This window comes from Sinohyriopsis cumingii, chromosome 10 (genome assembly GCF_028554795.1).
Source record: "Sinohyriopsis cumingii isolate HCF-2022 chromosome 10, ASM2855479v2, whole genome shotgun sequence".
Classification (NCBI taxonomy): domain Eukaryota; kingdom Metazoa; phylum Mollusca; class Bivalvia; order Unionida; family Unionidae; genus Sinohyriopsis; species Sinohyriopsis cumingii.
In genome coordinates, this window is record NC_142970.1 from 55,561,079 (window position 1) to 55,588,816 (window position 27,738).

At 36.6% G+C, this 27,738-nt stretch overlaps 1 long non-coding RNA gene across 3 annotated transcripts; it reads right to left on the minus strand.

Moving 5' to 3' along the window:
• Window positions 1-1,402: 1,402 nt before the first annotated feature.
• On the minus strand, window positions 1,403-27,738 carry LOC149790184 (uncharacterized). Of its 3 annotated transcripts, none has more exons than XR_016423808.1 (9): window positions 26,997-27,738; window positions 26,352-26,473; window positions 21,335-21,449; window positions 4,404-4,529; window positions 3,969-4,085; window positions 2,921-3,116; window positions 2,268-2,425; window positions 1,966-2,072; window positions 1,403-1,513 (listed from the first exon to the last, which is right to left on the minus strand). It is a non-coding gene; the product is annotated as an uncharacterized LOC149790184 (long non-coding RNA). The 3 variants fall into 3 exon arrangements; XR_016423807.1 differs by having other exon boundaries at window positions 3,969-4,058; window positions 26,997-27,425; XR_016423809.1 differs by lacking the exon at window positions 3,969-4,085 and having other exon boundaries at window positions 26,997-27,432.

Genomic DNA, 27,738 nt, shown 5'->3' on the forward strand with positions numbered 1-27,738 from the left:
ATCCACATTCGTGATTCTGTCAAATGGCAGATACAACAGCATCAGGAAGATCAAGTGGCATTTACAGAAGGTAAAGAGCCGCTATACTTGTTATCTTTTTAGGGATGTGCTTGGATTTTGCCCTCAAGCTGGAGCAGTCATAGGATATATAATAAATCGCCACGGTCGGAATTTATCCCCAAGCTGGGGTAATCGATGGGTAAAGTCTTATCCACAGTCGGGGATTTATTCAAGCTTCAGGTGCAAGTTTTTGTGCATCTCCATGCCCTTGCATAAAACACAGTTACACGTTTTTTTATATAGATATTTTTCAGTTGTAGACAGGAATAATATGTATTTGCGAGTGTTTGAAATGAATGGGTTCATTATGAATTGAGTGGCACTACATTTCAAAAGCAAAATTGGATTGAAATGCAAGAACTGTAGTACGGAATTAGTGTTGGTTCTGGATCGTAGAATGGAATTGTGTGTGTGTGATTGGATTTTTAACGTAGCTTGAATAATTTTTCAGTCATATTGCTACGATGTCTGCAGTGTGGCAGTTTATAGTGATGTATAGCACTGGGGCATCATGCTGCAAACATGTAGTATGATGTTGCACCCAGTCACATTATCCTGACACCAGGCCGATCAGTCCTAACACTAACCTCTTAATGCTGAGCGTCTAGCGAGGTAGCTGTTAATACCATTTTTGTAAGTCTTTGGTATGACTTGGCTGGGGTTTGAACCCATGACCTCCCGCTTCTGAGGCGGACGCTCTAACCAATAGGACACTGGAGTGGTCAGAATGGAATTGTAACAATTACAATGGAAGCAATTTGTATTATGCTTGTTGGGGCATTCCTCACTGATGGCTGTCAGTGACATCATCATGGGAATGTGTAACAGCCACATTTTGTAAGAACAAGGTGTAGTTGGTGAACAATACAGACACTTTTCTGCCATTTCCACTGGCATCACCTCATATGATGTTATTTAAAAAAACTTCCTACAACATACTCACAACATATAAAATCTATATGCAAATCTGATGAAAGCTGCTTGTGTTTCTGAAACACATATTCCATACTGGTGGCAAGAATGTCCAAATCTACATTACAAAAATGAAAACATTACCATCCACCTAGGAGTTGCAAATGTATGAAATCCTCTTGTTGGGTAGTTTTACTAACAGGCTTTACAGCAGAGCCTTCCATTAGATTTAAATGTGGCAGGTAAGTTGACAAAGTAGGGTGGGGGGTTGGGGGGACCTACCCCAATGGGGATAATTCATTTTTTTTTTAAAGTAGCATGGTGTAAAGTAAAAGTAGATGGGCTGATAAGGAATCCACTGAATTTACAGACGAAAGGTTCAGACATTTGTTTTTAAGAGAAAAATGAAAGAAGGAAACAATACAACAGATATTTTAATATGACTTTAATGTTTATTTTCTAGATTTAATTAAGATTATGAATCAGAATCAGTCTCCAACTCCACTGTAAAGTTTATCTATTACTTCTTCTGCTCAGGCACCTGCAAATTAAAACAAAATTGTAATGCTTAAATAAAGTCATATCATCTCAGCACTAGTTACATATGCAGAAGTCATGTTAATCAGCATTATAAAAATGTATGAAATTTTCTTCACTGCACTTGTGCTTCCCTTACTATCGTTAAGCCATGATACAAGATAACTTTGCACTTACTTATCATTTCTGGCAAGTGGATGGTGCAATCAATTTGCACAAAGATGAATTTATTTCATCCAAATATTTCATGTGAATAAAAATTCCAAATGGAGGCACTTGTCCGATCAGACAAGATATATGCATATTGTAGTTAGCTGGACTCTAGCTTTGATAGTCCTGGGCAATAGGATAAGCTGATTTTGTTATCAGTTTAGAAATGCATCCGCTTTGCAAATACTATGCTTTAAAAGACGAAACTGAATCCAATATTGATGAAATAAGAGTCATTTGGATTACCTTGTTTTTTATCATTCTGCGTTGGTTGGGTGCATATTTGAGGGTCTCTGATATGGTCTCTTCCATTCCATTTGCCTTTGCTTTGCCATTAGTTTTCAAGCAGGCTTCTGCAAGAGTAATACAATGTTTTAAAAAAGTTTCACAACAAAGGATGCATTGCATTTTTCTAAATGCCAGCAATAATCAATGGAATATTTTTAAAACATGTACTTTGAAATGTGGTCTCAAGTTACTTTATCAATTCATTTAAGAATCTCTGGCAAGTCACATGAAAAACACAATTTAAATCAAGCCATACTTACTTATCAAAACCTGACATATCACAAGCTCTTGAAATGCTTTTTTCCCTTTACGTCCCTTTGGACTATACTCTGGCCAGTCTTTTTGTTTTAAGCTTTTTCATCATCCTGCAGACACTATCCCCAATTGTAAACCTGCCAAGGGAGCTCAAGTAGCATATCTGAAAATAATAATAATAATTACTATTTTTTGATTTTGATATTATTATTAGTAGTAGTATTTCATGATCGATGTGACAAAATATGCTTGTATATAGTTATTTTTTGCCATGGTTTTGCAAGCAAATTTAATTTCTCTAACTTGAAAAAAATTTGATAACATTAACAATGCAACACAATGTACTAATAGCAATTATAAACCAAATTAACCACCGTGAATCTATTAACTTCATAAATGACATTCACTCAAGGATTGAATTAAAGTAGCCACATAATATGTAATAGTGTATATGTAGTAAAATACCTGTTACATGTTCATCTCTAAACATGTTTTGGCCTACATCCGTAAGACAAAACAGCCGACCACTACATGTTCACCCCACCCCCAAAAATAATTATACAGGCACTGCAGAACTTGCATAATGCATATTGAGGTTCACAACAGCAAATAAAGGTTATAACAGTTTTTTTAAATAGAAAATAAAGCCCCAATTTACCATCTTCTTGGAGAGTTTGGGATTCTCCTCCAACCTCTGGCAAAGGCCCTCTAGTTCCTCCACTGAATCACATGGATTGCAAGAATTTCTTCTCTATATTCTGTGTCTGGGCCTTGTGTATGAACTTGGAGGGCCAGCTGCTCCAACAAATTCTCAATATTTGTGTCCAGTTTCATAAGTACATTGAACTGGAAATCTGTAACAGATTTGTGATGAAATTAGTTTTGAAAGATCAAGATCATTATTATAAACTCCTTAAAAAGATCTGTACAGTGAACATGGGTTTAACAATGAAATATATTTATGGAATGAAATACATGGTTTTTGTACAGTTTATATGAAAACTTTTCCCATAATCCTTTATTTTTTTATTCCCTGGATATGTTGTTTCACTGCTGGTGTCTGTAAAGTCTGCATTCAATGTAGATGGTTTAGGCGTCTGACTTACACAAGACAATGGTATACATCAGAAAGAAAAATAAAAAAAACCAATGGAATGATGAACAGTCGACACATCAATGAAAAACAATTCATTGTTTATTTGCACAAATAAGTCTTGAACAGTATGTTTTATGACCTATAATTTAATTAATTAACATCTCACAATGTTCTGAAATAACAGTATCTAAGCTACAAGAGCTTGTGCTTTCATGTCATAATCTTCCATTTTGCAAACAAATTTTGATGTTGAATCAATGTATATGACCTTAGCATTGAACACTAACATTCAAAATGTCTACAAGATGACAAGACTATTATCAACTGAAGTGACAACAAACCAATGAGTTTTACGTGCATTGAACATAAGCATTTTTAAATGCTACAAAATGTGTTTTTAGTGTATGGCCACAAATTACCCAACATTTTGTCAAACATAAAACAGTTCTACTACCTTAGATGAGAATTAAATTCATAAATACAGTGTATAATTGACCTACTCGTATTTAGAGAGCTGTAAATGAAATAAGAGATTATATAAAAGTCAACACCTGTAGTATTTGTTTCATTATTCTATAATGTACATTTTTTTTCCATCCTCAATACTTACTACTTGCAGAGGAACTGGCAGAGAGAAATCTTTATATTCTCCACTCCAGAGTGGATGGGGATGGTGATGGTGTTGTCCTTCTGGATGCAGCTAAGAGTATAAAGATTATCACTACTCCTTAATTGCAGTAAAAAAGAAACAAAGAAATCAGACTGGATTTTTTGGCATGTAAACAAAATGCATACTGGTTGCAATGACCACTGTATATAAAGCAGTGATACAACATATCACAAAATGCATTCTTTTTTAACAAAACATCTAATCTCATATATACAGCATCATGAGTAAGTAAGTACTCTTAAACACATCTTATTAAACAGACAGAAAAATGATGAAATTTATACATACTTTTGATAAAGAATTTCCAATTGTGGCATGGTATAAAAGCAATTGATAAAAAATAAAAAGAGACCAGATAAACTAAATAGAACATACCAGCAGGATAAGAGGAAATCTTGGAGTCTGCAAAATACTCTCCATTTCAGGAGGTTTTGGATGAGATGGCTGACCAGAAAGGTTTCCACTTGAGATTTTCATCTTTTTTCAGTTCTTCATTTTCATCTGAAATGTCAATGAGAACTTGTAAATACTGTATGAGTCCTTGAATACAATGACTCCTTGTGACATACAGGGTTTGCAGAACAATCGCTAGCAATATTCACCACTTTTAAATCCAGCTGGTGAATTTTCACCATGAAATGCATCCGAATGCAGTGAATAATCCTGGATTAAAGACAAAATAGTGTACAGAAATGTGCAATAAATTAGTCAAGCTCCAGACAAAACAAAGATATGATTTATCTCTGATTCATAATGACTTTTCTTGTGCTACACATTTTACCAATGCAAATTACATTGAATTTTGTAAATTAAATGGTACAATTAAGATATGTATGTCAAAAGATTACTAATCTTCAGCTTTCCAATTAATGCTAAACACAAGAGTCAAGTCATGTATTTAGTCTCTCACCACCAATAAATGCATTTTTAAGTAATCATCCTAGAGTGCACCAAAGTCATGTGAACTTGATCCAATTCCAACATTACTGCTGCTTGAGTGCTTAGATCCAGTATTGCCTTCACTAACTGATGTTATTAATACCTCTCTCTCATCAGCATAATTTCCATCATTTTTCAAAACTCCCATTGTAAAACCTCTGCTGAAGAAACTAACATTACACCATAAGGATTTAAAGAACTACTGCCCGGTTTCTAATCTCCAATTCATACAAAAAATCTTACAAAAGGTTGTTCAATCCCAGCTTGCATCTTGTCTGAATTCAAACAGTCCTTTTAGCAATGTACAATCTGCATATCGCCCTTGCCACAGGACACAAATTGTGTCTGCAAATAGATTACACTCCAGCCCAGTTGATCTATGTTGTGGTGTTGCACAGGGGTCTGTTCTTGGACCTGTTCTCTACACTCTATACACTCAGCTGCTCTCAAGTGTCATAGATCATCATCCAGTGTCTCACCAGTTGTACACTGATGACACCCAAATATACAAATCTAGCCACCCAACTGAAGTTGATGCTACCATCCAAGGTGTAGAGATGTGCATTTCTGATGTGAAATCATGGATGACTTGTAACAAGCTGCAGATGAATGATAATAAAACTGAGGCCATTCTGATTACAACACAAAGACTTTCTCATTCACGTCCTTTACCTCACACAATAAATATCAGCAACACCAACATTAAATTCACACAATCAGTACAAAACCTAGGTGTTACTCTGGACAGTACTCTCACATTGCACCAACATGTCATGAACATATGCAAGGCTGCATATCTTGAGCTGAGACGCATCAGCTCCATTCTCAGATATCTTTCAGTTGATGCCACTAAAACACTTGTGTGTTCATTACTACTTTCAAGACTGGACTATGGTAACTCAATTCTGTCTGGTTCATCTTAATATCTACTGCAGAGACTTCAAAAAGTTCAAAACATAGCTGCTTGGATCATACTTAGAGTACCACAATCAGAGCACACCTCCCCGCTGCTCTGTACCCAATACTGGCTATCCATTCGATCCAGAATCAAACACAACATTAGTTCTCTGTGCTACGTTTCACTGACAGACTCTAGTCCAACATACCTATCCGACCTCACCTATGTGTACACACAAGCAAGATACTTACACTCCTCTTCCGACAATCATATACTCATTATTCTCACTATGAAAACAGAGTCACATGGACAGCATTCGTTTGCATACCAGGGCCCAGCAACATGGAATGAATTGCCCACTGAACTTAGACACAAAGACGCAGTGATCCCATTCAAGAGTGCTCTCAAAACTACTTATTCTGACTGCAAAAACAAACTTAATGACTTAATAATGTTAACTACCTTAAATATTCTCAGCATGTTTTTTATGTTTTCTAATTTCATGGTGTTTGTTTTTGTAATCATATCATTGTGTATGTTTTTATGTTGTCTAATGTTGCAAAGCGCTTAGAGCTTCTAAAGATTAGGCGCTATACAAAGTCCTCATTATTATTATTATTATATTTAGCTTGGATGAATATTTTTTAAATCAGTGGCCATAACTAAAACAATGGGATTTTGTTTTATGATCATAAAAGTATGTTGGACACCATCCATGATGTACAATGCTGTCTGACATTTCTATGCACCTAAGGTTTCCATCTCAAATATTAAAGCAAAATGCATACCAAATTTGACAGATTGACGAAAATAAAAAAAAGCAATGCTTACCATTTGAAAAGAGGCAATTGTCACTAGAATATTCTATTCAAAATGATATTAATTTTGGACACAGGGGATACCACCCCCATGTTTTCCTGACTCGTGATATGTCGGCCTATTCTGTGCACAGCTTTAAAAGATGTAATGTTTATCCATCGAGCTATAGAAATGAAATACATTTACTGTAGACTGTTTCTGTCAGCAGTTAAGTTGAGTAATTAGGTCAGGTTTATAGCTAGTTTACAAAATTCAATGTAGAATGCCAATAAATGACAAGATATATTTTTGCAAACTAAAGTGATCTTGAAAAAAGATTAGTAAAGTTTAACATTTTATAAAAAATAAGCTATTATGTGGAAGAGAAACAACAACGAAATAGGATGCAATGTGTTTGCGTCTTGTTGATGGGGGAAAATTACTAAAGAATTTAGAAACAGACTATACGCTGGGGAATTTTTTGAGAATTTATGTTCTGGCGACAAGTTTACATATTGGGTAGCAGATGATTTTGCATGTGCGGGACAACTTCTTGCAAAATTGGAAACTTGGATTAAAATGCAGTATTGTTTTAAGGTATACATTACCATATTTTATATAATGTATTGTATGATTCTAAAAGATGCATAGTTAATCGGAATTTCTGGGTTACAGATTCAAGAAGGTCATGGAGTGGGTCTACATGTTGACTAATAAATTACTATTTGATCCCCTAGGTGATATTTCAATTCTAAATTAAAACTAATAATACTTAATGTATAACCAAAAATGCGACAACCTGGTGGAGAGGCGAAAATGGATATAAAAAACTTCCATATAGCCTCAGCAAATTTAAACTGAATAAATAGGGAAAAAATAATTAAACTAAACAACAAGACAAATTATGATATGATTTTCATACAAGAAACACATAATAAGTTGACTAAAGAACTAATAACTTCATATGAGGAAAAATTAAATGGGGTTATAATTGTGAATGATTATAAGGAGATGTAAGGGGAGGGGTAGCTACTTTTATCAAGAATAAAATGGGAGTAACTTGGGAGCAAAAAAACAAGGGAAACTTTTTTGCAGGAAGATTGATACATATTGTGATACAGGACACTCATTTTATAAATGTATAAATACCTTCTAATAAAAACAAAAAGCAACAATTCATTGAAAACCTGTTTAAATATGTAGAAACAATTTCAAAGGCCCCCCTCCAATCTGTGTTGATATTGATGGAAATATTGTGGATCTGATGTGCAATCTTACTGCATGCAAATCTTTCCAGAAAGCACCTATGTACTGTTTAGACACCGGTATTTGGTAACAGCCATATCTAGCGCAAAATTCAAAATGGTCATAGGACAGAAGGTTGAGTAGCTACAATGTCATAGCCTCAATGTCTCCACGAAGTAGGGATAGTAATATTTGTGCTAGGGTTGTGCTATTCCATGTCGATTTACAAGTAACCAAACAGGATTTGATTTGGAAATATTTTTCGCAAAAAGATCTCTTCTGCCAATGGTAGCTCAATGGCTGGGAGAAATACTGGCAAGTCAGATGTGTATAAAATGTACAGCAATGTGTGCAGATAAAATTGTCAAAAATGTTTGCAGGTTTTAATGAAAGGGCTATATCAGCCTTGAAAGTGCCAGAAATTATCATTATAGATGTGGCTTGAGTCTACATGTTTTCAGTTAACAAAAACAGAGTATCAAAGCTAGTAACTGGCATCCTTGTTAATTTGACTAATAACTATTTTTAATTAACCATTTCAGATTTATAAATATATACTCAATAGTAGTGAAGTGGGATGATATAGCGTCAATGGGACTTACCATTAAAAACCACCCTGGGACGATATAGCGTCAATGGGAAATTTAACATTATGGAAACCCTTGGGACGATATAGCGTCAAGGGGAATTTAACATGGGAATATGGGACTGTTTAGCGTCAAGGGGAATTGAACAGGGTGGGACTGTACAGCGTCAAGGGGAATTTAACATGGGCAAAAAAAAAAAAAAAAAAAAAAATCTTGGGCCTGTTGAGCATCAAGGGGAAATGGAACAGGGTCAGGACCCTATTTTAATAAGGTCCCGACCTGATGGGTCTATGGAAATGGAACAGGCGAATATTGAAACAGGGAGGGGTCTCTATTTTTTATTTTTTTTAAAACAAAAAAAAAAGAAAAAAAAAGGGTAGGCAATGAAAGTCAAGATCTTTTCGAGACCTATGAGTGGCCCTGAAAAGGGCCTTTGGGTTTCTTCTTCTTCTAACTCTTCCACTTCTTCAACCATCTTCTAACTTTTACCAATATTCCTGTCATCTTCTTCTTTATTTCTGACTCAGGCATCCAGTCAGGATGACCTATCACTCGGAATTTCTCCTGTATTCTTATCCAGTTATTGTTGAGTTTCTCAAAGCTTTTTTTTCTCTTTCTATTTTCTTCTTCTTTTCTTTCCTTAGACCACTTTTCTTTGATGTTCTTTACCTCTTCCGTCAGCACTTTCCTCATTACTTCTTCCGTTTTTGTCAACTGGTCGAACCCCCATTTTACGTATCACCACTCCATCCAATACAATACTTTTTCCAGGAAGCACCCGACTTGGATGACATGGTCCAGTGCTTCCTTCAAACTTCCCACTCTGACATAAGGTGGGTCAGTAAATCCGCTTGACTTGTTGACTTCTTCTTCTATCATCCCTGCGATGAGATCTCCGGCCACCTTTAGTCCTTTGACTTGAATAGTTAACAAGTCTTGCCTATTTCCATCACTCCATTCCTTTTCTATTCTTCCTACAACATATTCAACATCCATTATCCAAAAATAGATATCTCTTAATAGATTGAATAATTTTGTCACCTCCATCTTCTTTGTTTATTCCGTGGAATGGTCTGAACGATTGTTGTTGTTGTTGAGTTGAATTATAGTGGCGTGCGCTTCGCATTGAGCATGTACCACTGGTTTATGATGCCACAGGCACCTAACTGATTACTCCTTGGAGGAAGGAATGGAGCCACTTCCTCCAGGTATATCTGTGTTCACAGAACACTAATTGATTGGGCCGTCAGGTCAAGGTACTTTTGTGTACACATCGATCTGATTGTAAGGCCTATGTTTTGTTTGAGTGGGATTGGACCCAGCACACACTCTGTCATTCATTTGCATTGATTAGCGACTAGTGGGATTGGACCCGATCTAGTCCGTATTTTTAATTTATGATGCGTGCACTGCACGTATGTGTTTTGATGTCTGTCCGTCGCAAAGGGCGAAAGTGGTCAGGCTCGGGCGGAGTTGTCTTGCCACAGGTTAGCAGGGTTTTTCCGATCCAGGGTATTTTTGTTCTAAATTTCCGTCTTTGGAATTTTGAATCATAAAAACTCTGTGCTGTTTTTAAGAGAGATAGAGTCTATTGAGGTCGATGTTAGCTTTTAGGTGACAGTATTTGTCGATTGGTTTTGCAGCCTTGTGCTGCTGGCCCTGGATGGAGTTGGTGTTTTTTCCATCTTACTGAGTAATTGTTTTTGGGTCCTAATTATCTAGTTGTAAATTTTGGTTGCAGCCTTGTGCTGCTGGCCCTATAGTCACTGGTTTTTTTTGACTACCTTATACAAGTAATTTTTGGGGTGGTATTCTATATATTTGTTATATTTGCAGCATTGTGCCGCCGGGCCCGATAGTCGTTGGTTTTTTTTGACTACCTTATATGTGTAAGTTTAGGGTCTTAATACGGGGGATCCCTGATGGTCTATTCTTGCGACCACCTTATACGTTCTATTTTGGGACTATATGGTTATACCTAGTTTTTGTCTTAGCTGTCACCTATGTAGAAGATAGACTTTTGGAGCTGTTAGTTAGGGTGTTAGGTGAGTATTAAGTTAGGAGAAGTGGAGAAGGTTTGTTCTATTTTTCCCACCACCCACCCCCTGTATATTTCTTCCTGGTATTTGAACTAGGTGTTTTTTAATTTAATGATATTTGTTTGTAGAGTTTTATCAGTCAGTGGGCTAGTTTTGATAAAATGAGTTTTTCTATTGTTCAGAATTTGGTACTTGTTTTGTGAGTGTATTTATTTTGTAATACTTTTGGCTAGATTCGGATTAGATTCCCTCGTCGATCACACTCGCCTCTCATAAATGGAGAGTTCGGGGAGACCGAATCCTTGTCTTCGCCATTGGTCCAAATTTGATATATATATATTTTATGTAAGTATTTATTAGTGTAATTTAGATAATTTCATTGCTTAGCCGGTTTCGGATTAGATTCTCTCGTCGATCACACGGTCTGAATGGCGAATACTGTAGGTTCTTATAGTTAAAGCGCAGACGTGAAGGAAAACATCCCCCTAAGACTAAAATCTTATATTACCAAGATCATCACTTAAAACGTACAATTCACAATCTTCTCCTAGAGCAAAAGTAATCCACATAGTGAGTAATTTCAGACCACTGCCATTCAGGGTAACGTTCAAGAATCTCATTGAACTCTTTTGATGTAAACGGTCTAAAGCGATATAATAGTATGAATGCACCCTTGACCCAGAGAAATCTAACACACTGGTTGACTTTTTTCACTTATCTCTTGTGAATTTCTCGGAATAAAAGTTCTACAGTTATCCATTGAGATTTCACTCTGGCAAGCCCCTGCCAAACTTCCTTGTAAATCTTCTCTTGCAGTTCTTTAGGTAATGATTCAATATCGTTTTTGAAATGAAGTTTAAATACTGGTCTCGATGATGTCCAACATTTGACTCCTAACCAATCTGGTTTCTTCTTTAACGACATGGTAAGTTACTTCAATGTCTCGGTCCCACTAAGGGTAAGTAATGACAATTCGGTGACCAACGAGCATGTTCTAGATAGGCCGAATCTTGTGGTTCCCAGTGGTGAAGTGACACACCGCAACTGAAGCACTTGACTTTATCCCCTTCGTGCAAGTAGAAAAATCTGGCTCTGGCTAATTCTTTGGGGATCGGTCCTCCCAGATACTTAGGCCATTTTCCTTTGAATGATTGAAGACGATTTTCAAAGTCGCAGTATTCCGACAAACACACAGGGAACGAATATTCGTCTTTCACAGGTTCGTTTCGATGAGGGCTGGGTGACATGGACAGGAGTTTGCTCAAGTCTGGATGACATCCGTAGGGGGGTAGACGTGAAGGTGAACATCCACATTTAAAATGAAACCCAGTAAAGTGTCCAAGAGGACGAGCAGCATCGCTTTCGCATCCCTCAGGTTTGACACGCACAGCATCACTTTCCATGAGAGGGGTAGTGAGAACAAAGTTCTCATGATGCTTTACGGCATCGCTAAGGTCACAGCGTACAGCATCGTTCCCATCGCAAGGCTCACAATCACATTCCACTTCAGAAGCCCCAAACTTGAATTGTGCCTTTCTGAACTTGTTTTGTGTTTCTCTGAAAGGATTCATCTTGTTCGCTTGGTCTTGGTAGTCACAATGAACTATCGATCTTGACCATAGCCCCTTTTTATACTAGTCACAATGCAGTCTCAAGCTTGTACATCGTTCCTTTTTTATATCTAGTTTTTGAAGGTACTGTCTCTAAGGTACCGTCATAATTGTACCGTAGTGTAATGGGTGGAAAGGCCATAGAAAGGTAAGGGCAGTGCAAAGACCATCGAGTGTGTTCCAGAATAGCTGAACCTTTATAGATACATAGATCCATTCGTAACTTCAGTCCACAAGCGAAACACTGTACTTCGTATCCCAATCCTGACTCAGGTCCCAAGTAGACAAATCCTGTTCTAGCTAAAACATGCGAAGAAGGTAATCCTTCCCTATCCGTAAACTATTTCTGAAATGTGTCCAATCGACGGGCACAATCACAATAGTCAGGTAAGAAGACTGGAAAATGGTAGGGCTTGAACTTGGAGTTCTCATCAGGTTTCTCACTTGATTCTTGCTGTGGCGTAGTCATGCTTCTGGTGAGTGGCTATCCACTTACAACCAATGTTTTATACCGACATGTCCATATGGCAATATAAAGTGATTGGGAAGCCGCACTCGCTTCTGATACACGATTTGACAGACTTTTTCCAAGGGTCGACTGACGATGTGGTGAGTGGGTAAACGTACAATCTTGTTCGGTTGATAGGTGGTCACTTTAAAGTGTTCATCTTCTCTAGACTGCAAAGCTTCTTTCAATACGCCAAAGTTCACCACTCGACTGGTACGATAATTCAGAGTCAATCCTTTCACTTTACACTTCGTGTGCACTTCTCCTTGTTTGTCCCGGTATTCGTAGCCGTAATTTTTAAGACCGCCACTGACGAAACTTAGAATCTTGTCGTCAGAATGCTCGTCTGTCCAGGCTCCTAAACGGTCTCCTTCGATGTTAGGGTGCTGTTGACTCGGGTGATCGATGTAGATGCAACTATCCGTGTCAAAGTACAGGACGCGTTCCCCTAACAGTTCTAAAGCTTCGTACAGTTTTAAGCGAGCATGAGCTGTCACGTAAGCTGCAATGATGACATTTCCAAAAGGATCGGCTTCTACAAAGTCCAGATCTTCTTCGTAATTGACTAAGATGAAATCTTCGCGAACGACGTCCACGTGTTTGATGAATTTAGTTTTGTTGTGAATCATCTGGAAGTAGCAGGAAGGTTCTGTCAAATATTCTGTCTTGGGTAAACACGGTCGTTGTGCCATTTTACCCCACAAGCAATTTAACATCACTTTGGCAAACGATCGCCTGCCTTTGTTTTTCTCGATGTGATCTAAAGTAATGCCTTCTTGTGCCCAGTATTTCTCTTTGAATGTCTTTTGGTCTTCGGGAGTGTGATACCAGGACGGATAACCACTGGCTTCTTGCTTTAGTTTCAAAAATGCATCCACGTAGTCTGCCAAAATGCCTTTCTGAGTGGGGTCACCCTTGTTGTATTGTTCTGTCTTGGGAAAGTGACAAATTTCATACACTTCTAACAGTTGGTATCCCATGTCCAGAGCTTTGAACAATTCTACGCTGACCCACGTCCCCGTCAAGGCCCGTTCTTCCTGGGTGTGCTGACAAGGCTGGTCTTGGTTGCACGTTTCAGCACAAGTACGGCACAAAGGAAACATCAGTTTGTCTTGACAATGGTGAGGTAGAACGGGATGGTACAAGTCAGAGGGAGCCAAAACTTTACATTTGATCAAGCCTTCATATTGTCGAATGTTTTTCAAATAGATGTGTTCCGTCAACAATTGTGGGTGCCCTGCAGGAAAGCGACAATATTTGCACACGTAGGGATACAGTGAACACACGTCCAAGTATTTGATTTCTTCTCCTTTCTCTTCGTCGGCTTGGTACAGCAAACTGGTGGCATTGGTCCTTCCTCCGTACAAACTATCCCTCGTGTTCAGGGGGTCCATGAACTGGTAACTTTCCACGAGGTGTTTAAACTCGGGATCGGTTTTCAAACGGTGATGGTACTCGTGTTCCCACATTTCCACCACTTAGTATCCTTCCTGTTCTAACTTTAGGCGTTGCTGACATGTGGCCTGGTACAAGTCTTCCATGGTTCATTGTAAAAACTGATTTTTAGTGCCACGGTCAGGGTAACAGACGGGGCATCCGAGAAATAAGCAACCTTTAAACTCGTACACAATCTTGGGGTTTTCTAAGTCCCAACCATCGACCGAATGCACTCTGATGGTCTTTTCACCCCCTCCGTTGCGGGCATGCTGAATCCATTTGTCTTCCTTGTCGCACAAGTAATGTAACCAGCGTAGGGCTTTGACCGAGTATTGACGTTTGACATAGTTGGTCATTTGAGGACTGATGACAGCCACGGTGTTTTCAGGCATGAATCATTGCCGGTACACTAAGGAACATGCTTTGGCAATGGTGCAAGCTTCTTTCAAAGGATCGACCCCTCCGTGTTCCATGAACAGTTCTCGAAATTTTCCACAGCAACGCCGTAAAATGTCCACGTCGGAACGACAATACTTTAGCATTTCTTCCTGAAAGTCGAAAGGGTCAGAGGCGTGAGCCTGGTACCAAGCGTAGAAAGCTTCTCGTTGTTCGGTACGCATGTTATCAGGGTCGTAATAGTGAGCATCAGGCAAATGGGGTAGAACGGTGTGTTGATTGGCTTCCGTATTGAAAAAGTGTGGAAAGCACCCTTTAGCCATTTCTGTCATTCCAAACGTTTTAGGCATTCGACTCAAAGGCATGGCTAAGTAACTCATCGAATCTTTAAACTGTACTTGTCCCACTTGCATGAAAATGATTTTGGCTCCATTCAAAGTGACTTTAGGACGTTCGGTGCCATGTTCTGTATAGTATCTGTGAAGAAACTGTCCATCGTATCCGGAGAAATTGTGAGCCATCACTGTGGCATGACGATGACAATCTCCGTAACGTTCGATGTCCTCTTGGCTCCACGTCTTGTCGATGGGGTCTAAGACCCATCGGGCAAAATCGGCTAACGTGTTCGGTCCCCGAAAGATTTTTTCACGCCCTCCAGGAATCTTGCTGCAGTGAGGGCAATGACTGAAGACAGGTTCTTGAATGCACTTCTCGCACGCTCGATGAGCCACGCAGAAATTAGGAATGTGAATACCAGTCTCTTGCATGCATTCAAAATCGAAAAAGATGAAATTGCCTTTCTTCTTGTGACCGATCTCTTTCTCTGGTTGGGGTTGGTATTTTTGCACATAGCATTCGTGTTCCAAGTCCACGATGTGGCAGCAAATGTGACATTTTTTCTTTCCTCGACACAGGTGTGCCTTGGCATTATTGGTAAGTATGCCTTGTCCACAGGTAGGGCACAATCTCAGCAGCTGACAAGCACATTTCTTCTGTGAACCTTGCATCTTCAAATGTTGTTGGTAACAGGCAGGGCTGACAAACGTGCGCAGACCAGTTGAACAATGCACTTGTTCTTGTCCTTCGCTCAGACAGGGTGGAGAGGCTAAACATGCTGAGCATTTCAATCCACATCTCGGTGATGAACCCTTCTGCTTTCTCTAACAGTACTTCGGACTTGAAATCTTTAAACTTCACCGTGTATTTGTAAGCTGTAGTTCTAAATTTTCTAGAGGGATGCTCTTCCGTCTCTTGAATGGAATAGTACTTTTCACGGTTGACTAAGGGTGGTGAACTTTGTTTAGAGGGTTTGGATTCTGGTTCACTCATGTCCTCTTCAAAATCACTGGCATGAATTTGTGCCAAGACTTCAGCCCTGGTACGAGGCGATAAAGCACGTTTCTGCCTCTTACTTTCTTCTTCCTTCTTCTCAAATGAATTGGATCGTTTCATCTTGATAGCAAAAAGTCAAATGACTAAAGTTTAAACACCATGGACTAATTTATAGTCATAGCAGACCAGCGTATATAAAAGGGTATGTGTCTTGTCCTTTCACTATTCATTTCACTCTCAAACCGAGCACAACGATGGAAGAGACTACCCATATCGAACGTTTCATCAGAGCTTTGCGAGGGGTCATCCAAAAATTCTCTTCAGACCAGCCGAGGGACTACTCTCCTTCCTTTCAAGATAAAAGTCAAGATACTTGCTATATCTGTCAGAAGAAAGGGCATTGGTCTTCAGAGTGTCCACACCGTCAAAAAAGAAAAAAAGGGGCTAGAAAAGACAAAAGTCAAGATACCTGTTATTATTGTCAAGAAAAAGGACACTGGTCTCCAGATTGCCCAAAAAAGAAACAAGGAGTCAGAAGAAGAGAGGGATTCTTCAGAGGAAGAAGAGGAAGAAAACAGGTGAAGAAAAAGAAACAGGAGAAGAAAAGAAGAAGAGAAGAAAGTGAGGAGGAATAGGAGGAAAAGACTGTGGTGGTGAAGAAATTCAAAAAACTCAGAGAGTGAACAATGAGACAGAAGAAGTTTATGAACTTTTTAAAGTGCTCTGTTGTGAATTGTGAATTGGATTGTAAATATTTATAAAAGAATAAATTAGGTATTAAAAGGTAAGTGTCTTTGGGTTTTGATTTTAAAATAAGAACCTACACTCACACACTCATACACACGTACTACAGAGGTAAAATGTTTTTTTTTTATAGTTTGAATGGATGTTGGCAATTGAAAGTCTATCTCTTTTCGACAGACGTGGGTGGCCCTGAAAAGGGCCTTTTTGGTGTAGGGGTGAGTTTAAGCAATCAACTTTAACTGCCTTAAGCCTTTGCCACGGCCAAGGCCTACTTCTGGACTGCGTAGTGTTGATGATGATGATTTGATTGAAATCACCAAGGGTGGCACGGGAGGCTTAGTCACAGGGTTGGAGTGTTTAGCTCGGGAAGGTCGTATTCTCTTTGGTCGTAATAAAGAAGTCTGATAACATTTGTTTCAGACTTCTTAACTCCGCTAAAATGTCTAACAGTACCGTGACCATTTGATTTTCACACCCTTGTTTCTTTGCTGCTGCTTCTTCTTCTTCTTGTTTTTTTCTTACCTCTTCTTTTTGCTGCTGTTGCTGTAGGAGAAAAGCTTGTTCCGCTTCCTTTTGCTGTTGTATAAATTTCTCCAATTCTTCTTTCTGTCTCTGTCTAAATTTCTCCACGTGTGGTAATGAAGGAGAAGGTGACGAACGTTCCGGAACAAATTCTTGCGAGGTAAGAAAATCCACAAAATCCCAATTCACCTCTTCTGAAAGTAAGTCCGGTTTCCCTTGGGTAGTCTCCACAGCTGGTGCACCCCAATTTATCGTTTTCTGAGTTTCCGTCATGTTGAAAAACTGTCGCATGAATTGACTGCACACAGGTGCTAGCAAATCTATATAGACCACATGACGTCACAGACTGCTCTCTTCGGATTGGATGTGGGCTGACTGAATTTTGTAACGCATGTTTGGATTGGTCAGTGAACTCCGTTTCAATCCTTCCTCTCCCTATAAATAAGTGTAGTTCACTGCATTCCTTCACCTGTTCTCGGCGCCTCAACATGTGGACCAACGTTCAATCTTCTACGCTTGTGTCTTTGATGATGATCAGGACAGACATACCGATGTACGTCCGATCCAAGTGGACAGTTGTCCATAGGACAGATACCAGCCTATGGATACGTAGGATCTATGTGGAGAGGCAAGGATGTCTCAAAAGAGTTTTAGTCTATGGTCCTGCAGTCAGGCGAAGCCTAAGGACAAGAAGAAGTCACAGATGCCCTTTATGTTAAGGGCATATTAACATAAACCCAAAGGCCCTTTTCAGGGCCACTCATAGGTCTCGAAAAGATCTTGACTTTCACTGCCTACCCTTTTTTTATTTATTTTTTTTGTTTTAAAAAAAATAAAAAATAGAGACCCCTCCCTGTTTCAATTTTCGCCTGTTCCATTTCCATAGACCCATCAGGTCGGGACCTTATTAAAATAGGGTCCCGACCCTGCTCCATTTCCCCTTGACGCTCAACAGGCCCAAGATTTTTTCTTTTTTTTTGCCCATGTTAAATTCCCCTTGACGCTATACAGTCCCACCCTGTTCAATTCCCCTTGACGCTAAACAGTCCCATATTCCCATGTTAAATTCCCCTTGATGCTATATCATCCCAGGGGTTTCCACAATGTTAAATTTCCCATTGACGCTATATCGTCCCAGGGTGGTTTTTAATGGTAAGTCCCATTGACGCTATATCGTCCCACTTCACTACTCTCAATGTGTTTATACCAATATTAAGTTTCTGTATGTCACTGTGTTTAAGTTTTGATTTTCTCTGTTTTATTTCACTTGATACAAACACATGCTGACTAATCTTGTCATGTGGTGTATCTCGATCATACTGTAAAAGTGCATAGCTTAACACAGGTTTCGAACTCTTGCTATGAGCAGCAGCAGTAAATATGGCATGTACCACTAGAAATCAACTTTTTTTCTTCTTGGCTATAAAATCATTAGGTACTAATGTGTAAACTATTAAGTTGGTAATTTTTTAAATATAATTATTGTGCAGATTTACTAAATGTACTTTTGCGATACTAAGTCCCATGTTTGTTTAAAGGTTCTAACAAGCTGGGGTTTTTATGTAATATGTCATAAGTATATAAGGTGTTGTGGGCTGCATGTATGAAGACAGCTCAGCAGCTTTCTAACTAATATTGCAATTACTATGAGCTTTTTTAAAAGTTATTTATTTTCTTTAAGTTGTTTCTTACTGTTCTGTATATAGTTTAGAAACTTTAAGCAATATTTTGGACTAGTCCGATAACATAAGACACATCACCCAATATATTTGTTGGGGGGCTGATGGGTCTTACTGCCTAACGAAGGGTGCTGTGTGGAGCGTTTTGATGTCGACTAACAGTGTAATGAAAGTCAAATTTTCTGAAATATCACACACAACTAGTAACCAATAACAATGCATTTCTACAAAGTAAAGTTATAATGTTTTTGTCAGACTTCACTTATCCTGATGTCTTTTCTCTAATAAATTCAAATTCTCACAAAAGAACCGGACCTGTTTTCAAGTTTTGTTGGCCCACATTTCAGTTGGCTGGAAAGCGATGAAAGTCAGGAATGCCAAAATCGGGTTAAGCTGAAACATTATTCTTTAAGGAAACAAATAAAAATATGTTTTGCCTATTGGAACTGTAAGCAATGTTTTGTTTCATTCAAGAAACATATTCCCCACATGAACCTACTTAAACAAACTTTGGCGTACCTCGACTACCATTGCATTGCAACAAATTCAAATGTATGTCAATGGAACATGAAAATGTGTCCATTTGCTAGTGTCATATTTTCACTCCACCAGGATAAAGACAGCACTGTAAGTATATTAATTCCACATAAATTAGTGGAAGAGTGTCGATATAGGCTGCCAAGTGTGTGAGCTATTCCTGAAACTTGGACTACTCATTCCGATGACAATTGACATTGGAACACATATACATGGCCGTTATTTGGGTAGTAAGACATAGCACTAAAACAAAATATTTTGGACTTGTACATTTTTGTTTAAGATTTTATTTAAGCACAAAATATTTATTGATGGAATTTAATGTGCTTTTCTCTATTCTAAATTATTTAATTAATATTCATTCCTAACTTATTTTACAAGCAAACTACATATAGTTATATCATTTGTTATAAAAACTTGGCTATATTGTCAAGTGAGTGTTATCTTCACATACCAACACGTGTATGTACTGATTTTCTGTATTTAAGACTCTAATTCCATGCCTGAGAAATTTTTCTTATGCTGCAATACATGATTCAATTTCTTATACAGTATAGGTCCAAAAATGTTCTTAGGGATATAGAATACCCAAGTCATTGTGAGTGTTATCCTTGCTGATTTGATCTTTGCAATACAATTTAATCATTACTTAATCCATGATATGATTGAGGTTTTTTAAACTAGTAATTTTTTAAATTACATTACATTTTTTTGTAATGTAACAAATCCAAATCACACACACACACTTAATCTAGCACTTCACACACATAATTCCAATGTCTTCACAAAAAGCTCAAAATGTCAAAGTCACTGTGAGTGTTATCTTCACTGACATAATATTCTAACTTCAAGTCAACAATAACTTATTAATCTAGCAATCCAGAAAAGCATAATTTAATGACATTTTTCTTTCATAATTTACTTGTTGTCTAAGTCTGAGGTGGGCAAACTATTTTTCAATGTAGCCACAGGTGTGGCGAATGAGAAGTGAAAAACATCATACGATGCCACAACTGAGCCAAACTTACATGGCCAATTTGCCACTTGTGGCAATTGGTCACAAGGTTGCCCACCCTGGGTCTAAGTCAGTGTGACCATTGTCATTACCAGCCTGAAACCCAATTTAATGCCATTTGTATAAATTCATTTCAAATAAATATTATGATATAGTTGAAGTGTAAAGTCAAGCGAGTATTCTGTTTGCAGATTTTACATTTTAGATATTACAGTAAAGTCATATTTTCTCTTGTGTAGTGAACTTTATTGCAACTGGTTCCAAAATAGTAAAACTTATTCAGTTTTCATTCACCAGAATAGGTATTAATACAATCCTGAATTAACTGTATGGTACTAAAATATACCCTGATCTTGTGTGAGATTGTAATATACAGAACTATACCTCAAGACAACAATAATATATTGAATTTATATTATATCAAGACTGTCATGGTTATGAACTCCAACTTTATTCAGGTTTTTTCATAATAAATGATCATCTTGTGTTATGGCTGAAAAGAAATCAGAGTTCATTTTAACTCCATTCTCTCCACATTTGTCAGTTGTTATGAGGCATACTCATCATCAGTGTTATAGTAAAATGTAATCTTATCTGGATCAATCTTGCTGGTGTAATGTATGAATGGAGAAAGAATATTATCATCCAGATTAAAATATTTTTTATTCAGACTCTACTGAAAATTTTAGCTGGATATGGGATACGGAGCCTGATGTGTACGAACAAAGCAATGTGTACCATGACCTTTTTAATTTAACATTTTAAACTCCTGCAGAAGAAAGAGATTTTTAGATCCATTAAATTGTATTAACAAAAACATTTCTTCAGTATGATTTTCCTTTACTTAGTAGTGACACAACTCATATTTTAAAGTTGTTGTTTTGTGTTTGGTTTGGCTTTTTATGGTAAAGCAACACAAGTAAGTTATTTAGTGCCAAGGCACTTTAAGTATAGTGCCTTGCCCAAGGACGCACCATGGTAGCTAACCCAGGTTGGTCCGATGGTAGAATTTGAACCTACCTTATTTCACAGGTCCAGAAAGCTAACCACTGAGCAACTACAGCTCCCCATCTTATAGTGGAATGCTGGTATACTTTATGATCAAGAAGGATGGGTTGGGGTATGCATGTTGCATCTGAAAAAAGTGATGGAATTTTTGTTTACATAATATTTTAGTCATACAATATGAATCATTTTCTATAGATTTAAGATGTATCAGATCAAGTTAAGAAAAATTATATATTCTGTTTCCTGGGAATGTACTAAAATTCACTGTTAATGTTTGATTTTTTTGGTAGTAAGCTTACTTGGTATTTTTTTCTTTTTAACTTGAATACCTAATTTGTTAACATCCTGTCCTAAATCTTCATGGTTCTGTCTATAAAGTGACAACTGTTGATACATGTAGGGAAGTTTTTGTTTATATCTTTTGAATTTTGTGGTTCTGGAAGTTGCAGTATTTGTTGTTGTATTATTAACCATTTCAGTAATTTAATGAATGCAGAGTATACTGCTCTATAAATGAAATTTATGGGAAGATAATGTAAAAGTATGTTTCACTGCAAATATAAATTGTTTAAAATAATAATATATCATTTATCATATGACTATTCAATTGTGGTAACTAGTATTCCATCCAATATCTATATATTAAAATATGTCTTTTCATACAGCTGGTGATCATTTAGATACAAGTCCAATTGAACATAATCAAAGTATCAGTGCAGGTGTTTTTATTAGTAGTAGTATTGCAAGTATAATTGTTAGTATTAAGATTTCATATACAGGTATGATAAGTGTATCATAATGTTTAAAAGATGCTCCTTGTTACAACATAAAATATGTTCATTGAAACAAATGGTTCACTGGTAAATTGGCAGTAAAGGTCTTCACTGAATTATGTTGCATAAACTATTTTACAATAAAACATATATGATGCATCTCAATTATGATGATGTGGAGGAGGAGGATTAATAATAATGCAGTTTAAGTTATCTTCATCACATAAGTTCTAGCAGATGTGTCATTTTTATGTGGCTCATTATCAGTTTGAAACTGGTCTATGATTCCTGGATCTGGACATATCTGGCCCCCTGCTGTTGTGCTGCTATGGTCTTTACAGTTCATTAGGATATCAGTTACACTTGGTTTACATTTAGAACCCCATGGGATGGAATGCCCAGTTTGAAACTGAGAGAATGGTTAATTATCCATAATATAACTCCTGCAGTTATTATTAGGTTTGATATCAAGGTCTTTCATTAAAAGCTTTTCAACTCATGTTCTGTTCTACCATACAGATAAATAAAGTCAAATTCAAGGCTTTCAGAATTGTCCAGTTTATTTCATGTGTTGTTAGTTTAATGGGCAGGTAACTAAATGTGCAGCAGACGGACTGTATATTGCCACTGTACCACATAAATATCAGTGCTTAGTCTGCTCTCAGTGGCTGTGGTTTGATTAGTTACAAGTGTCATCACATGTGACTAATTATTAACCAATGTAATGAAACTTATATAATTAGAAGGCTGTATTTAAAAACTCTAAAGATCTTAAATGTGTGCTAGAGGGTAGGGTTAGCAGTTATAATCCCAATTATGTTGTGACGAGCAAAAAGCACTGCACACATTTGAGCTTTTAGTTTGGTTCTGGTAGGGTCAAAACATGCAGGTACATTTTGATCTTTAAAAATTAACATAATTCCCATGTAATACTTTCCAAACCTAAGTATGCAATTGATCTGATAAAAGTTTTGAGATTACTGTTTAGGCTCTGTTCTTACAATACTAGATATACCTGACTACTCCACAGTGAAATGGCCAACTGTTAAGTTATATAAGCCAGATGAGTAATGTTAGCCATTTGTTTAAGTGTTTTCTCATTAATTTCATTTGTGTCACAGAGTTGCATGCAATATTTCTTTCTAGAATAAATTTATTTTATTTTCTAATTGTGTATTTTATGGTCTCACTGGACAGTTTATCTGGTGAATTTTCATCCGACAATGACCAATTACAGAAAAATGAGAATAATTTTACACTGAAGATACTAACAAAAACAAACTAATGATTTTTGTAGAAAGCATACATGTGAGATTTTGACTGCAGTAATCAGGTTAATTCCTGATGCAGCTATTGATTTCTATACTGAACCATCACTGCCACCATCTCCTAAATTTTACATTCATTTTTGACAAGAAATAGCTATTTTCAATATTTTTCTGTGACAAGGCAGCTAAAAGAATCAGTATGTGGCTTATGCATGAATAAAGTTCACTAGTACTATAACAAATTAGCATACTTTTTTCATCAACCCTCAACCATCTAGATTTTTTTATATTTGCCTCTGTAGCAGACACACATAAAGGTCAGCAGCTCATTTGCAGATCAAGCATTTGATCTCCAATGCTCATCTAACTGTGACAGGCAGTCACTAACAAGCCAACCTATTTCCATGCCTAACTCAAAGTAAATCTAAACCACATTATAGATTTAGCTTATGTGTGAATTTAGAAATGCTAGGCTTGTAATAATTAGGTTCATGCCTTCTACCTTAAAAATTAGGTGTATGTCAAAATACAAAATTATCCAGTGAGACCTATGATGTTAATTTTAATCCCTATGGGATTTGTGACATAAAAAACCCAAATGCTTTATGTATTAAAAGGTAACTAATGGGGGCAGGATCTGCAGTGAATCAATGGTATGTGTGATAGACTCCTGATAAAAATGTTTGTGTTACAATCCTGTTATCAAGTCAACCAGGTTACCTACTGCAATGTACCCTTGCCTTACTCCAATTCCCTCAGTACTCAGTAAACAACTAGTGTTGCTGTACATAACAAAACCAGTCCATATTGATTTTACCTATTTTACTAAATCCTGACAAAAATAATTCTCTAAATAAAGCATGATTAATATGTGAAGGTCTCGCATGTAATCAAACTCTTCCAAGCTTTTAATGATATGAACCGATTTATCAATGTTTATCAAATTTACATGAAAAACTATTTCTTATTTGTTATCAAATATGTTAGATGTTTTGATCATATAAGCATTTCTGCTACATTAGATCAAAATAATCTTTTTGTCAGAAATAGAGCCCTTATAGTATTTGCAAGGTCAACCAATCAGATGCAGAATTTGAGTTTAATATGAATGAATATTTTTTTTACAAAATTGCTCCTTTGCTATATCTTGATGAGATAAATCTATTTACCAAGTCTGATAAAATTAATGAGAAATAGTTTTAAGAGCAGTAGCAAGAATGGCGAGTGAGATGTAGAACCACCACATTATTTGCATAGAATTTGCTTACAGCCTCAGACATACAAGCAAATAATTAAACAAGTCAGATCTAAATTTGACCATAAACACTGTTGTGCAAGTCGTAAGAAACTCTGCCAATCAGATGCTAGGTCACTTCATTAACATACCTTTATCACACTCATAATAAGCATCATTGTGAAGCTTGACTATAGAAGCCCAATGGCCAAGTATGATCAAACTTGAATCAGCAGTAGTGGTTATAACCTCGTGTATTTGTATGCATCTTCACTTCTTCAATCTAGATCTCATTTATATAAGCATGTATTCTAAATTTAGTAAAAACTGCACTATATGCATAAATACTGCATGCGGTGGTAGCATGCTCAGTCAGGTGAAAGATCACTTTATTATTATTAATGGTTAACACTCATCAAACTTCGAGGACAACTTAATGATTTTAGTCTATATTGTGGAAGTATGGCTTTTAGGTTGGTTAAAAGAACTCAACTAATCTTATACATGATCACCTCGTGTATATACTTGGATTTTGCTGAATTCCTAAAGCATGGAAAGATGCCATAAAAAACCACCTAGTACATAATAATTTTGATAAGCAGGATGATAAAATAACGAACTTGCGAAAACAAGATTCAGTCAAGTTTATTTACAAAGATCTTTGACAGGAAGCTAAAAGGCAACACACTGCGAAGCAAGAAACTTGGATGCAAGTATTAAATAAAAATATAAGTAGTGAGGAGTGGTCTGATATATATAGCCGGGCAAAATGCTGTACCAAGGATACCAAGTTGATCTCTTTTAACTTTAAATTAATCCATAGAATAATCGCTACTAATGATTTTCTTAAAAGAATTAACATATTTGATGACAACAAATGTACTTTCTGTAAGAGTGAAACTGAAAGTATTGAGCATCTCTTTTATGACTGCAGTATTACTTCACAGTTTTGGTACCGTTTTAATGAAGTTTTTGCACCTTTTTGCCCAAATATTGTACATCTGTCCAAAAAAGAAACATTTTTAGGAAGTGAACAACTGGACAGTTTGGGTAATTTTCTGCTTATTTTGGCAAAATATTATATTTATACTTGCAGATTCAATATGAAAAATCCTTCTATTTTTGCTTTTAAGCAAATAGTTGCAATACATAAGAACATTGAAAATTACACTGCCAAGGTAAATAAAAAAGAGGACCAATTTCTTCAAAAATGGACCTCAACAATGAACATTTAACTTGTCTCTGACTTGAGGGTAAACAGGAACAAAATACTGTAATATCACAAAAGCCATGTCACCTAGATTTTGGCCATATGCATGTGTATATGCGTGTGTGTGTGTGTGTGTTTTTCTTTTTTACTTTCTCTGTAGATTATATTTATTATCCCTAGATTATCTGATAACCAGAAATGTTTGATTGTAAGGTGATCCTGGGATGGTTCCCCTACCCAGTGGTCAACCTATTACGGGGTTAATAAAAAAAAAAAAAAATAAAAAAAAAAACTTGGATTTTGCTCTTTATTAGATTTATCCAAGATGTTGATTTAAGCCCAAAACCAAGTTTTATATAAACAAATTGATCAGAACTATGGACTCCAAAGTAGCTAATTTCTTACTGTTGAAAGACAGAAGGGATGTGAAATAAATAACACACTCTGGACCATTACATAAACCCACTTAGCCTTTTGACCAGTTGAGATAAAATAGCAACAATAATGTTAATTCAGATTGATAAATTATGTTTTCTCACATTACCTCTAGCCCTTTTCAACATGGATGGTATTTTTCTTCCACATATGTCAGCTCTTAATTAGTGGCCCTTTTCCATCATGAATGTTGTAGGTGAAACTCTCAGAATTAGGCTTTTTAATTTGTATCTGAAAAAGAAAAAAATTATTGGTCTGCATATATCAATGTCACCTTTTCTGTATTAAATTAAAATACCATATGTGTGTGTGTGTGTGTGTGTGTGTGTGTGTGTGTGTGTGTTCATTTTAGAATTTAAGCATACTTGTCTCCATGTGTTTATTTTACAATTGATGATGATAACACATAACTGGTTCAATTGATAAAATGTTATTTCTGACTTCTTACAACTGCTCATTATATCTGAATTTACATTCAATGTTTGTTTTAATTAACATATTTTGGATAATGGGCAAATTATTTATTTTGTAGTTTATCATTATATCATTTATCAGTAATTTATCATTCAAATATTTAAAATATAGTACCATTATACTGACTTCATATTCTATATGATATCCCAGCAATACATGTTGAGCAGATAAGTGCAAATAAAAATGTTTAGAATGTAAAAGCTACTCCAAGCTCAAAGAAGATCTGCAAAAGATGATCTCCAACATATTACCAAACAAAAAGCGAAGTTAACGCAGTTACCTTTTTTATGATGTCTCAAACACCAACGGTACTGTACAGCTACGTCTTCTGAGTTTTACCGTCATCTTGTCTTTCAAACCAGAATTAATTTCTTGAGCTCTTACAAGATGAAGAAAATTTTAAATACTATAATTTAAGCAGCTTCTTTACATGACATAAGATAAATTATGGCACAGTGTTATGTCTTTCAGCACGACGCAACTTCACATTTGGACGGCGTGCTGTGTGGGCATCCCTGACACAGCAACTGACATGAATCCTTTATTAGCAGACAATAATTCGGAATAAATCCTCCGCAAATCTAACATTCTCGATTTTTCATAGTTCCACTTTTTCACTGTTGCATTTGTTTGATTGTGCTCATGAAGTTCAATGAATCAAGTTCATCTGCTGTCTGAAATCCCGGTTCAGTTGGTATTTTCTTCCCCGCATGATGCCGTGTAAATACAAGTTACGGTCGACATTCAAAGTGGTTTAGGTTAATTTATTATTTTCCTTTATTAAGGTCATTTGCAGAAAGTGTTTCGCTAGGATGAGATAATTTTAAAAAAAATATATCAAAAATAAAACTTTCTTTTCCAACGCTAATACTGGATATATTTCAATTTGTGATTGATACTATAAATAAATATTTAAAAAAACATTTTAGCCCGTGGCTTCGGCGCGCCACTCGTTTTTGTGGGTTTTTTAAAATGTTGTTGGTGTTGTTTTGGTTTTTGTGTGTGTGTATCACACTAAGAAA